We start from the raw sequence: 14,217 nt of genomic DNA, 5'->3' as shown, positions 1-14,217 counted from the left end.
TACACTTGCCCATCAACAAGGAAGTTTTCAAACTTGATGGAGGTTCTTCATGCTTGATGCCAAGAATTTGGTCCATTCTTTTTACCATCACTTTTCATTACTCACAATCAACCACACAATGGTCAGCTACATTACAAAAAGTGCACGGATACATGTCCCACAAATAATCAAGTTACTAACATTTAGAAAATTCCCATGACATTTTTTCCTGTCCCTTGGGTTGTAAGTTTGATGATCTAGACTAGATGATGACATGAAAATTCCTTTAAAATATTCATCTCTCTTGGGAGAAAATTTTCCATTATCACTACGATCTTGGTGTGACATATCATCATCTAATGATTTCTTTGCCTCATAAAGCTTAGAACACTCTCGAAACACTCTATTATAGTACCCAATCCTTCATATCTTGGTATCTCCTTTACCTTGATAGGATTGGTGATACCTTGGCCATTGATTTTGAGGCCTCATCCTTCATAACCCATCTTGAAAAAGATGTGTTATTAACATAAACTGAAGGATTTGAACTAGAGAAACTGATTAGCTCCTTGGATTTTCCACCCATATTTTCTAATTTAGATGTTGATGACGAATTTGAAGATGACTCAAGCCACCCATTTTTACCTATAGGAATATAATGAGAATATTTAAGATGCTGACAAAAGTTGCAAGCATTATTCTCCACATAGGGTCCATAACCTATGTTTGGACTATGCCCACAAATTGGTTTGACTTTGGAGGAATTCTTTGTTGCTTCTAGAGTGGAACTTTCACCAACTTGGTCCTCAAGCATATGCTTCAACTGAAGGCACATATGCCTCTTCTCCTCTTCAACAACTTCAAGCAATCTCCTCAATTCAACATTCTTCATTCGAAGAGACAAGTTCATCTCCTCTATCTCTTGGATACTTTCAATCTTCTTGCCCATGCCTGCAACTTAATCAAAACCAACTATGATACCAATTGATCTAAAATTGGAGGAGAACTTCTCCTTCCTAAAAAAACTAATTGTCCTCTGACGATTTGGAAGTAAAAATGGGTCTTATGAAAAAAACAAGTTTTAATAATGGTCTCTTCAAGGATAATGAGTTAGTTTTCATGTGAACTTGAAACAAGTAACATATCATCATGAAACTCATAAAGGCAAACAAGAAGCGAGGCAAAACATAATTTGGTGACGGAGTTCAAACCTCTTGGGCTACATCTCCGAACTTGCTAACACAACTAGATCACTCCATAGATTTCAGTGATAAAAGAGTACATGAAATGTGTTGACAAATGAGTGGCTAACTTCCCCTTCAAGGAAACATTCTCCTACAAAGAAATATCACTCTAAAAATCATGAAAACCCACAATAAGTCATGAAACATTTAATAAGAAAATGGCTCTCACATCAAGACCCTGTAATCCAATTGAAAATGAGCATACATGTACAACAACTCCACATTGAAGTACTAAAAGAGAGCTTTCCTCAAAAAGTCACAATGAGAAAAGATAAACGTGAGCTACACCATAGATGTCACAGTTGCTATAGATAACATATTAAGGAAATAAAACCTCTACAGAGTCCTCTCCATGCTCAAAATTCTTCAAAAAACAGCTTCAAACTACTGATTGTCTTTGACACCCATAAAATAAAACCTACAAAAAGTCCTTCCAGAAGTGTTCCAATTAGTAAACAGAGGCTTCCATTGGATTCAAAACTTCAAAAAAACCCTATTTGGGTTCTTCTTGGGCATAAAAAGACCAAAAACTCATTAATTTATGGCTTTCCCCAGTTTTCTCTGCTATTTGTCCTCCAATTTGGATCAACATGCAAAGAGAGCAACATTTTTTCCCTTTTATCCCCTAATGAGATTAAAAATTCGCCCGAAATAAGTGAAAATTGTCGCTTCTTTTAAAACCCCTTACGCACTAAACTAGGGCCACATGGCACCATAAGGCCAGGGGTTGGGCTAATGGTCCACCCTTGTCAACCTAGGCACCTTTCCTGTCGGGTTGTTGGTCGCATGGCAGTTGATGTGGATGGGGGCTGGGTTTAACTACCCTTCCTCGCCGTGCCGGCCCTCAATTTATTCATTGTCAGTTACACATAAACAATGTCGTTGGGGGCTGGGGCTAACCACCCGCCCCCACCACTGGAGCCCTTTAAATTTCCACTAGAGGTTATATGTGGTACCATAGGACTTGGATAGGGCTTATAGCATGCCCCCTCCGCCAAGCTCCCAAAGTCCTCGATGCTTGGTCCTATGACCTGTTCCGTGACCAAGAGTTTGGGCTTTGCTAGGCTCTGAGGTATCATTCTCCGCCACCATGGTCATATGGCTAATAACATGACCCAGGTTGGGGGTCACCATCTGACCCCTCTTCGCAATGCACCCATAACTAAAATTTAAATGGGTGTGAAGAACATATGGTGTAAGGAACACCGTGTAGGAGAGTTGGTAGAGGTTGAAGTTTTGTTGCGACATGTCATCAGTTTGAATCTTACCAAGGCTATTTGACCCTTAACAAAAAAATTGACCAGTGTGGAGGCACCATGTGGCGATCTCCTGTTGGGCCACTAACAACCTCCCATTGGGCCACCAAACAAACTACAACCAATCAAATTGTGACAACTTGTGCCTGTACGAGCCTGGAACTTGGCAAGTCATGATTTGTCGATCGTATGCCCAGTTGTATGCTGAAGTCATCATGCCATTAGTAGTACGAACTTCCCAATCAACCTACGTGCAAACTTTTTAGTTGTTGAGCTAAATGATCATAACATCATAACTTTGTGATACAACATCAGATTGAGGTGATTCAAGTGGCATTGGATTCAGAATGACGAACACTTTGAATTGACACCATTTTTCAAATACTTTGGGAAATTTTTATTTTTGAGCAAAATTTTGATCCTCGGATCACCGACGACGCAAGAATCACCTCAATTAGAGTCTGTATGAAAAAGTTATGCTACTCAGAAGTTGACTTTCCTATTTTCACCACCACAATTCAAGAGGATTCCATGTCAACCCCCATTATTCATGGAAAAGGGGCTAGCCACGTGATTATGATGAATAATAATGTAGAAGATTCCATTTTGTAACTCTAGTTAACAGTTGAGGTAGTAAAACCTAACTAGTAGTAGGTTTTTTTTATGTTTTATAACCAAACCAATAGGAGGAAAATGATTCCATTCTTTTCTAGTGAATTTGTTCCATAGGTGAGAAAAATAGCCGAGAGAGATAGGAGATAAAGCATACAAAGAGGATTTGTGCATTATAGTAGCACATGGGCCACCAACCATACTTTTTTGTACTTGCAACCATTTTTATTTAGATAAAGTTAGTAGAACAACCTCACCTTCCAACTAGGTTTTCTCCCGAAAGGGTTTCCCAAGTCATATATTGTGCCAATCATGTTTTGTGATTTTTAATTTCGTTGTTCTCTATTTTCTGCATCATTTTAATTTGCATGCATATGAAATTAATCATAATTTAGAGATCCAAAAATATAAAGAATAATAAAACCATAATAGTGTAGATGTTAGATTTTTAAATACAATTTTATCATATATGTTATGATGAATTGTTCATTGGAATATCCATAGTAGTTTACGGATCACATTTCCTCCATGCAATAAGTATTAAATATATTGATGGTATCAATTTTTGAAATCAATGATGTATTTAGGAAATCAAAACTAGTACCAACTCAAAACATATATTATCAAGTTCAATGCAAATAATGACTCCAAAGAAATTTGGAAAAGGATTAAAGATGTAATCTTTATCATATTCCTTTTTTTTGTTGGTTTGGGGTAGCTTCAATTCCCTTTTGTTCTCATCCCAATGGTTTTCATAATCTACTTCACCTAGTGTGTTGTTGATTTACTCAATGTACTCAACTTACTAGTTGACCTTTCTTGATCCTCATTCCTTTGAAAGGATTAAGGACTATTTGGCTTTTTTTAAAGAGCTATAATTGAAGCTAGTTGAATGCGGGACACATATAGAAAGATAGACAACTCACTGAACTACTACTAATGAATCTGAGAACAACTTAAGATGTGTTTTGTTCCTTATTTCACGACATATGCTTCCTTTCAAGTTTTTTTTTTAAAATAATTCACCAATTGATTTCCAAATAAATAATTAAGTGCTCAATTAATTATTCCTTTAACTCTGATTCACAAATTGACTTCCAAATAAATAATCAAGTGCTCGATCTTATAATTAGATAACTCTAATTCATCTATAATATTAATCTTATACTCTATCAATAAAAATGAATTATCAACCATTCATGTTATTATAATTTTCATCTTATACACCAACCATAAAAGTTAATTATCAACCATTCATCTTCTTCTTATTTTCATCTACAAATATTTTGACTTCCTTTGAAAATTGATTCCAATTCTCTAATTAATAAGCTCTCTATACATTAATTCCACATAAACAATCTTATCATTTACTGATATCTTTAATACCATTTATACTAAGAGAATCTCCAAATGATCCTTTAATCAATATCAATTCAACTAATTTACTTGTATTTTGGTTACTTTGTTATTATAAACATGCTACTACTTAATAACAAATAGTCAATTCCTTTTGTCATCTATCTTCATTATATATGTTCTCTTTAGTAAACTTGACCTAATCATCTTCCTCAAACCATCTTACATGATTATTGTATTTCATTATAATCCAATTTCAAACAAAATATACTATACTAATATTCAATAAATATGCAAGTATACTTGTGTTGATCTTTAAAAAAAAAAAAATTGCCTACTATTTTTTAAGCAATTCAAGAAACATGCACCAAGAAAACAATACAATATATTTAACTTATATATTTAAGTTCCTTCTATCTTAAGTCTAGAAGAATTTATTCCACTAAAATTATTCAAAAATGAAACTAACCTTATCTCTTTCAAACCCATGCTATATAAATTATAATAAAACCAAACCCTAATAAATGGCTCAATTTTTAGTGATTTTGGAGTGCTTCTTTCCCTTTTTTTTATCATAGAAATAAGATTTTGAAGAATCACAATTAGATTCTTTTTCTTCTTAAGGTTTGATAGACCACATTGGTCTTAGTGGAATCATCATCATCATCATCATCATCATCATCATATATATATATATATATATATATATATATATATATATATATATATATATATATATATATATATATATATATCAAAAGCTTCTATTAATTCAAATCAATGATATATCGTGAAGAGTTGAATGGGAAAAATCTTTCGGCCTCATTCCTACTGAATTTGTTGGCTAGGAAATAATAACAAAACCACATTGTCAATAGATGAAGTAGACTAGAAAACTACATACGTATAGCCCAGTGAGGCAAAAAAACCACAAGAACTTGAATGAAATTGACACTCATACTTGATCTAAAGAATTCACTTGAGCTGGGTTATCATGTCCATTACCTAGTCATGGAGGAGGGCTTAAAGCACAATGAACATGACCTTCTATGTGCTCTAATCTTCCTTCTAGATGATCCATCCTCTCATGAATCCTTCTTTGGACGTGAAAAAGAGGAACCGATTGATCTTGCATGCGCCATTGGTTTTATTGAAGGTCATTCATGAAAACAATGACCACGTTCATATCCTCATGCCTATCACGTCCAAGTTGTTCCAGAAGCAAGGTAATATGTTGAAGACAATTATCTAAAGAATTAAAGGGAGGGGTTAGTTCGATTATGCTAAGAGATTGAATTGTTTGCAAGTCAAATTATTCCCCCAAGTCATGATTTTCTAAGTGGTGTTCTGCCTCGTGGCCTCAAACCTTGATAGGCTTGATCTCAATGACATTGCATGGTACCTGAATTAGCAAACTTGCATCGAAAATTAAGAGCCCTTTGTTGCGAATGCCAACCCCTTCACAACACTCTTAACCCCAGTGCAATCAAAACGATGTAAACAATAAAAAAACTTGGTACCTATTAATTTCCTTCCTATGACCAACCACCAATTTTCGGTCCCAAATTGACCTCCACATGCACCAAACACAAAATTCACCTCATCTACCACCCACCATGGTAGAGTGTCTTTCCTCTAGGGACTAAAGAGACATAGTTGAGGCAGCTCACACAAGAAGTGACACCTACGCACCAACCCCAAAGGTACATGAACTCAATGAGGGGTGGATAGTAGCATAAAACATCGGCCAAAAACAACTAATCTTCAACCAAAATTTTAGCAAAAATATAGAAAAAGTCACAATACAGATAAGGCCCGTGACTTCCTGAAAATTCCCTTTGAAAAGAGAAGCAAGATGCTAATTTAAACACAACCCCAAGAGGCTCACCGATGAGCCCATTTTCTATTTCCAAAATCCAAAACACTAGTGATTAGAGGGGTACCTTCCCTCTTGCCATTAAAACTCTCCCATTTCTATCAACATGCTCGACTATGATGACTAAGAGCGTACCTACAGACCCAATAGAAATGTATGCATATCAACAAAAGGAGAGAAAATGAACCAATCTTAAAAGTGGGTCTAAGAATTTTACCAAAAGACAAAAGCCTGGTGTTTTCCCGAGTAGTTCCTCTCTTTCTTCCTAACCTTGCCTCTCTTGCTCCGAATAGACCACGAAGACATAACAAGTTGACTGTGGAGGCCACCTCGAACCTGGGTCCCAAATACGCTTACTTTGAACAACCCCAATGAAGTTGGTAGTATCACCAAGCTGACTTAAGTTCCTTCTGATATCATCACAGCTTGAACGGAAAGGGTTGGTACAACCAAAATGACATTGTATGCACCCAGACAACGAATTCCTTCCACCACCTTTACTCCCATAACCTCACGCATCCAAGAATGGTCTGGAGAACCTGAGCTACCATATATTTCCCTTTCCTTCTCTAGAGACATCGATGCATGTTTGCAGCATAAAGCATACATGACACACTTATATAATGCTTATGTTGCATGGACAAGAGCGACGAGGCCCCTTTGTCCCTTCATTTCCATTGGTTATCAACTCCATCGAGGAAAAATATTTATTTGAATATACATGTTCAGTAATTTATTTCAATATCAACTTCATATATATTTATAAAGAAATAAAGTAAAACATTTTAATTTAATGGTGATCTTAAATAAAATAATTTTATTTATTTACTCCTTTTTAACATGAGAGAGATGTGTAATTCATTAATCATTAATATGGAGTTAATAAAAATATTAATAACAAAAACAATTTTCAATGAATGACATAAATAAAATATTTAAATATCCAAGGTATTTGGAGATATGTAATTCTTAATATGGGGTTGACATTTATTATTTAAAAAAATATATTAATAACAATAATTATGTCTAGAGAGAGTGTGTTTAAAAATATACCTATAGTTAAAAACATTTTGAAATATACAATGTGCACTATAAATAAAAATATATAAATATATATATATATTGATTAAAATATTTTATTGCCAACTCTCTCTCTCTAATAAACAATTGAAAACAATGATATATTAATAAAGATGACTAATTCATTCCATGCTTAGGATGAAGTTTATGTATAGTTCCTCTACACACATACATATATGAATGTGTGTGTAAAGAATCAACCTAAACCATTCTTAACCTTATATTTATGAAATGTTAAGAAAGATTAAATCTCTTCGAATGTAGATATTTTTTCAATTTATCTAAATTAATATTTGATAAATCCAAAATTAAAATAAATTTTATATTAATTTACATAACATCAATATAACTCTAAAAAAAAATTCTATCCCATCTGTAATAATAAAATTAACGTTTCATACCAAATCAACCTAATCAATCCTCTGAATGAAACATTAAAATTGTTATGCAGTGATAAACTCGTTGAAATCTAAAACAAAAAACATCGATTCCAAACATTGACATCAAAATATTTTTAATTTTGATTCTCAAAATAATTCCTAAAGATTTTCAAAGAAAATCACAAATCAATTCCTATCACATGACTAACATTTCATTTTGACTCCCAAAACATTTCTGCATTTTGGCATTTTGACATGAAAATGAAGTTAAATTTATCGCATGTCCAAAGAGAATCACAAATCAATTGCTTAACATGTTTGAGATATGATTGAGATAGACAATTGCATGAATATAATTGAATATCATAGGTGTCAATGATGGAGATGGCAAATTACTTGCCTTCTCCATAAAGTGTTTAAGTAAATCTTCCCACCAAGAATTTACAGTCTCACTAGATGTCCTTAATTATACAACATATTTTATAAAGACATTATGTTTCTTTCCAATATAGCAAATAAATTTTAAAATTTAGTATAAGACATTTTTCACATTTTAAAAATATTATAATATTATAAATTTTTTAATTTTAAATTTTTTAATATAATAATTATTATTGTTGCTTATTAAGATTTATATAATTTACTAAACTGAAAGAATGAGATTAATTGAAAGGTCAAGAAAATTTATAATGTGACAAATATTTTGAAAATTAGATTGAATGTGAGTATAAGATGGATAATTTAGAGAAAGTGCATTTCATTTTTCACCTTTTTAGTATCACAAAGGTGACAAATTCTTTTATCCCATGGTGTTCTTGGAATTGACAAATACTCAGTTTCACTATGAATCTTATGAGAATTAGTTCTTATCTTTTAGCAATGTTTTTTTTCTTCTTAACACAAGTCAGGACAAATATATATATTTTATTTTCAAGTTTGGGTTTTATCACCTCCTTATAATATCTTAGTTTTGTTTTCCCCTCTAACTCTTTATCACCCCATAGTTTCTCCTTAAATTTTGCAGTAATAATATTATTAATATTATCCTTATTCTATAAAATGATCTCCTCCTTTATCTCTCGATGGTCTAGCCAAAACCGGGCATACTTATGTGATCCTCGCTTGAGTCAAAGATGAGAATTTTCGCTAGAGTTAGAAGCAATTTTAGGAAACATGTCAAATTCCTTGTTGTATAACTTCTTCTTTACATAAGATACCTAGTCATAGTCATGCTTTCAATGGGGGAAGGCTTGCCTCAATTAGGAGGATTAGGGTAGGGAGTATTTTTTCTATTCTTGAGATTGTAGGTTATAAATTGCTTTTAGATCTATCCAATCTTGCTCCACGACTCTCTTGAGATATTGCAACCACAAACCTCATATCCATATAAAATAATAAGAGTGAATAGAGTCTCAAATAGAAGTTTTTTTGAGCTCATATCTAATGATTTGCTAACTTACAATTCTTTTCAAGCCCATATTAAGCTTTCCATCTTCCATTTATATCCTTTTCTCAATGCTATAATTCAAATTGAGTTGATGATGAATGTCCAAGATATTTGTATGAAGGAACTTCCTATAAATAGTTATTGTCATATATGAAAAAGTATCATATGTGATTTTTTTGGATTTAATTATGATGACTTTAGTTTTGTCAATATTAATTGTCATACCCATCTTGGAGTAGAAATTATGGAGAACCCTTATTATTTTGCTAAGATTGTAATGTCTCCTTGCTAAAAAAACAATATATGATCATAAAAATTAAGATTTATGACTATACTAGTGAGCGTGGGGCCAACACAATCTGCATCTTTCAAACACTCTTCTAACTTATCAACGTATATGCCAAAAAGGGTAGGGGGATAAGGGACACCCTTGCATGAATCCAATATTGCATTTAATTTCTTCTAACTAATTCTTAGTGGTCCTAAGCTTGGCATTAACATTCTTGTATAGCCTTGTCATTACAACCCTCAACTCGAGTGGAACCATTATCTCTTCTAGCCTCTTCCATAGCTTTGTCCTAAGAATGATGTCAAAAGCTTTTCTAAAATAAATGAAACAACAAAAGAGATCGATTTTATTATTGTGGAATTCCTATGCAATGATCCTAAGAGTAACAAGATGGTCCACATTTGAATGATATTTGCTAAACCCAACTTGGCCTTTAGCTCTTTTACCATGGCTTTCAAGCAATAGGATAATCTTCTTCTCCAAAATATTTATGTATAGCTTAGTTAAAATGTGGATAATCATAATTGTCCTATAATTAGAGAGAATTCTTTGATATCCGCTCTTAAAGAAAGGCACAATGAGGCTCTACATCCAAGGCTTAGGGAAGTGTTGATTCATTACCAAATTAAAGAGCTTATGCATGCGAGGTATGAGGATAGGCCCTTCCATTTTAAAAATTTCAACTTAGTAGCCTTCAATATCCTTAGATTTCCCATTAGTGGGTTTCTTAACCCCAAACACAATGTCTTCCAAATAAAATACATCATCCTCTATAGGGGCATTCAAAATGGTGCCAACGGTGTTAGGAGATTCATACAAATTTTTAAAAGTCGGAATTCTAGTTCTTTAAGGGAAGCAAATTAGTTTCTTTAGTTTTACGAATTAAAATTTTCCTCCAAAACTTTTTAGGATCATATTTATAAATCTGCATTAGTTGTTCTTGCTTTCTATTTATAAATTATCTTTTCTTCTTTTTAATAAGAGATTTGTACGTATTTATCTTATAGTCTTAAAATTTTGCCAGAAGTCTTTTTAGTAAATTTACAGTCATTATTATATGGAGGGTTGATAGCTTTATTATTCTTTTTATAAAACACTTTGGTAGAAAACTTACTCATGGAAATAAAAACAATTATAATAAAATTATGATAAAAAATCAAATACTATCATTGTAAATTAAGAAATACAAATCCCTATTTAAATTCATATATTTATTTATTTTAAAACTAATATTAATTAATTTTATTATTTTATTTATTACTCTGCACATATATATATAAATTAATATAAAATTATATTTTTTTATTATTATTATAATTTTCTTTTAAAAAATTATATATTGTATAATTATTTTTAATTTATTTATTTTAATTTAACAACATACCTCATTTGTATTGAGTTGTTAAATATATTTTATTTTTCAATATAAAATATAAAATTTAAAATGTATTTTAATGTGAATAAACACCTCAAAGATTTTTTTGGAAGAAACTATGTGATGGCTTTGAAACCTATAATGTTTCGAGTTTTGGTAGAGGTATAAATAGGGAGCGGTTAAAATAGAATGGGTTGGATAGATTGGAGAAGGATAAGGGCAATCAAAAAGTTTGAATAAATTTTAAAATAAAATAAAATTAATAAATTGATTAAAGAAAAAAAAATATAGAGATAAAAGATTTAGATAATAATGAATAGTGAAAATAAAAAGGAATGAATAATGAGTTATTGAAATAAAAGAAAAATAAAATAATTATATTAATTATTTTGAAAGGGTAAGGAAAATTTTAAGGATGGAAAATTATTTTGAAGTTTAAAAACATTGGCGAATCTTACTAATCCCTGATATGAAAACTATAAAATGTTTACTGGTGTATTTGTAAAATTATTCAAATTTATAATGATTTTATATATAACCTCTCTATAATGTTGGCCATTTTTAAGGTAAAATAATTTATATTGTAAAATTTGGGCAAATTATTTTTATAAAAAATGGAAATTGGCGATTTGTTTTTTGGAAAAATCATGGAAATTTAGCCCACCTATGAATATTAGTCCCTAAAATTTTCCATGTTAAAGGGGATTGAAATAAAATAAGAAAAGAAATATTGAAATAAAAGAAAAAAGAAAATAATTATATTAATTATTTTTAAAAGGGGATTAAAATAAAAAGGTAAGAATTAATACAACGAAAAAAAAGCGTGGGAGAGGATAGGAATTATGGATGGATAATAATGCATTACGGTAATGGGGAGGAAGGTGGGTTGGGAAAATATGAAGATGAAAATTTATAATAATGGATTTAGGGTGGTTTTTGGGTGAATATGGAGATGAAAAGTGAAAGATAATTAAATATTAGTGGTATAGTCAATGTATATATATTTTTAAGATTGGCCAAGCTTATAATCATCTTCTTGATTGAAGTTATTATGGTGTTTTTCAATTTATAGGGCTTTACGAATGATTTGTGAATTATAGTAGCTAGTTGAGTTTAAGATTTTTGGTTCCATTGAAGAAAATGAGGTGATTAGATTTAAATGGGTACTCAACTATAGTAGATTTGGAGATGCGGTTGTGGGAAGTGTCAGCTATATGCTCTTTGATACAGGCTTTGAAAGGATGCCATATTTTAACAATGTAATTTTTTCCACAGGAGCAAGGAATTTGGTAAACTATTGAGCCTAACATGGGGTCAGATTTATCTTCAACTGACCGAAATAAATATTCAAGAGTTCTATAAGGCTTAAAAGTAGTTTTAATATTTTTTTTAGAGATAAAAATAGAAATTATATAGATAGTTCCTTAGATGTAAGGGAGAGTGATGAGAACAGGAGGGAAGAAGAGATGGAAGTTGAAGGTTTATGGTTTTTGGTGATTTCGAAAGCTTTATTGATCTGAGAGTTATAGTAGCCATTAAATTTGGAAGCTTGATATAAGGAGGCTCTTTCCTTTGCTAGGAATTTAGGGGCAGAGATATGAAGGCTTAGGTGAAAATATTTTTAAGAACTGTTGCTTTTTGGCATGGGTGATGATGGGATTGGACATGAAGGTATCAATTAGTGTGGTTCTTTTTCTTGTAAACCTAGCGAGTGATGAAGCCATCTTAAATTCCTAGCAAAGGAAAAAGCCCACTTATATCAATCCTTCAAAGCTAATGGCCACTCTAACTCTCAGGTCAATAAATATTTCCAAATTTCCAAGAACCCCAAACCATAAACTTTCATCCTTTCTTCCTTTTGTTCTCTCATCACTCTCCCTTACAACCATGGAACTACTACTATTGATTTATAAAACTTTGTCCAAAAATAATATCAAGAAATTTTTTAAACCCTATAGAATTCTTAAACGTTTATTCCAATTAGCCAAATACAATTTTGACCCCATGTTAGGCTTAGGTTTTACCAAATTTCTTTCTCTTGTGGAAAAAATTGCATTGGTCAAACATGATGTTCTTTCAAAACCTATATCAAAGAGCATATAGCTATCACTTCCCACATCCACATCTCCAAATTTGTTATAGGTGAGAACTCATTTAAATCTAATCACCTTATTTGCTTCAACAGAACCAAAATCTTAGCCTCAACTAGCCACTATAATTCACACATTATTTGCAAAGCCCTAGAAATTGAGAAACACACTAATAACTTCAATTGAGATGATGAATATAAGATTAGCTAATCTTAGAAACCTGTTATACATTGTTTATACCATTAATCCCTAATTTTATTTCACTTTTCATCTTTATTTTCACCAAAACCCCCCTCCTCCTCTTCATCTATGTCTAAATTCTACCCAACCCCTCACTTTTTGGTTCCCCATCTTCTTCTATTCTAATTTTTAATTTCTCCTCATTAATTTTTAATTTCCCCATTAATTGTTAATTTCCTCTTTTAATACCTTCCATTGTTACCTCTTCATAATTCATATTTCCAAATAAATAAATAATCTCTTTATTTTAATAACTCTTTTCTTATTATCTCCATTCCTTTTTATTTTCACTTTCTATTATTTTCATTTTTTCTTTCTTAATCAATTTATTAATTTTATTTTAATAAAAAATTATTTTAAAATTTATTCAAACACTTTGACCATCCTTATCCTTCTCCAACATAATATTTCTCAGCTTGTAACTATTTATACCTCAGTTTGAATCATGAAAGCTGATTTTGTTCACGATGAGTTTGAATCATGAAAGCTGATTTTGTTCATGATGATGGTGGAGTGTGGGTTCGAAATGTTTCAAAACCATCACATAGTTTCTCCCAAAAATCTGTGAGGCAATATCACTAACTATGAAAATTTACCCACATTGTGAATATCATTTTTAATATATAAATTGATTATTATTTACAATTATAAATTATAAAAATGGATAGTTAACTAAGAAAAATTATAGTGATCTTAAAAATGCTTTTCAAATATAAAAATAAAATACTAAAAAATTCATAATAATCTTACTTTTTAAAGATGAAATCAACCCTTTCATTTTTAATGACTATTATTTTTTCTTCATATATTTATTATACTATATATTATTTAATAAACTAATATATTATATTATTTAATATTATTTAATAAACTAATATATTATTTAATAAATGTGAAAGATAAAGAAAATATTTTTTTATAATATTTTTTTCCTCAAGGAAAAAACGTAATTTTCATTAGTAAATAAGAAAATTACATGTTGTATCATCAGTA

Source organism: Pinus tabuliformis, chromosome 7 (assembly GCF_031772625.1).
Source record: "Pinus tabuliformis cultivar Carrire ecotype Pingquan chromosome 7, CPIR1, whole genome shotgun sequence".
NCBI classification, from domain to species: Eukaryota; Viridiplantae; Streptophyta; class Pinopsida; order Pinales; family Pinaceae; genus Pinus; species Pinus tabuliformis.
The sequence above is the reverse complement of the archived record's forward strand: the minus strand, read 5'-3'. Positions refer to the sequence as shown.